The sequence below is a fragment of the Sapajus apella genome, unplaced genomic scaffold (assembly GCF_009761245.1).
Source record: "Sapajus apella isolate SASKATOON/1434 unplaced genomic scaffold, GSC_monkey_1.0 scaffold13, whole genome shotgun sequence".
Taxonomy (NCBI): Eukaryota; Metazoa; Chordata; class Mammalia; order Primates; family Cebidae; genus Sapajus; species Sapajus apella.
In genome coordinates, this window is record NW_022436953.1 from 22,819,567 (window position 1) to 22,820,752 (window position 1,186).

Genomic DNA, 1,186 nt, shown 5'->3' on the forward strand with positions numbered 1-1,186 from the left:
TTTTTTAGCAATTCAGAATTTTTAAATTGATATTTCAATTAAACTACTAGTGGCTTTTATGCTAATGAGAACATGTCTATTTAAATGTTCCTTAAAAAAAGATCTTGGTGCCCTTCAGCTCTAAACTGCAAGATTCTAGAAATAGTCTATAGGTAGTGTTGCTACAGTCTGACAGTTCTACTGTCAATGTAGTAGCTACTGTAGTAAATGACTAGCGAGCAATGCAATGACCGGCAACACTACTTAAAATGAACAGGTTGATCCCTTAAGTCAGGTTTTCTAAGCACTTTATAGGATCAGTCCATTATTTAAAAACTACAAGAAAATTGCCAGCATTCTTCACTGAAGTTTAATTTTTCTTCTGTAGGTCTCATTCTCTGCCACAAACCAAATAAATAAGAGTTTAATGGAACCATTCATCCTTATTTTGAAAAGAATATTTTTAAAAAATTAGAGGAAATTCAATGGATATTCCATAAATCAGTGATTCTGAAGGAGAACATTTTCATGTATATGAGAATGAAGCTGAAAGGTGAAGGAGCAATTCTTACCTGGAATGCAAGGAATTTTCTTTAAGAGACTCAACTTTACCTAATACTCTAATTCAATAAAAAACTAAATTAGTCCTAAATTGCCTTAAGACAAGGAGGACAAAAGAAATAAAATTTTGCTTAATGGCTTTACATACTAACAATATATTACTGTGGGTACCTGGAAAGTCTCTATAAGCCTCTAAGGAACAAGATATTGATAAAGCACTGAAATGAGGATTTCAGTTCTGGTGGAAGACAATGACTAGATCAAATAACTTCTTGAGGTAGCCAGTGGTATCACTATACTGTCCTTCTAAAATCCTTCACTTTTCAACCCAACACTCCATTTTCCCACAGCTTAGAAGGTGAGAAGAAATTAAAAATTAAAATATAGGCCGGGCGCGGTGGCTCAAGCCTGTAATCCCAGCACTTTGGGAGGCCGAGGCGGGTGGATCACGAGGTCAAGAGATCGAGACCATCCTGGTCAACATGGTGAAACCCCGTCTCTACTAAAAATACAAAAAATTAGCTGGGCATGGTGGCACGTGCCTGTAATCCCAGCTACTCAGGAGGCTGAGGCAGGAGAATTGCCTGAACCCAGGAGATGGAGGTTGCGGTGAGCCGAGATCGCGCCATTGCACTCCAGCCTGGGT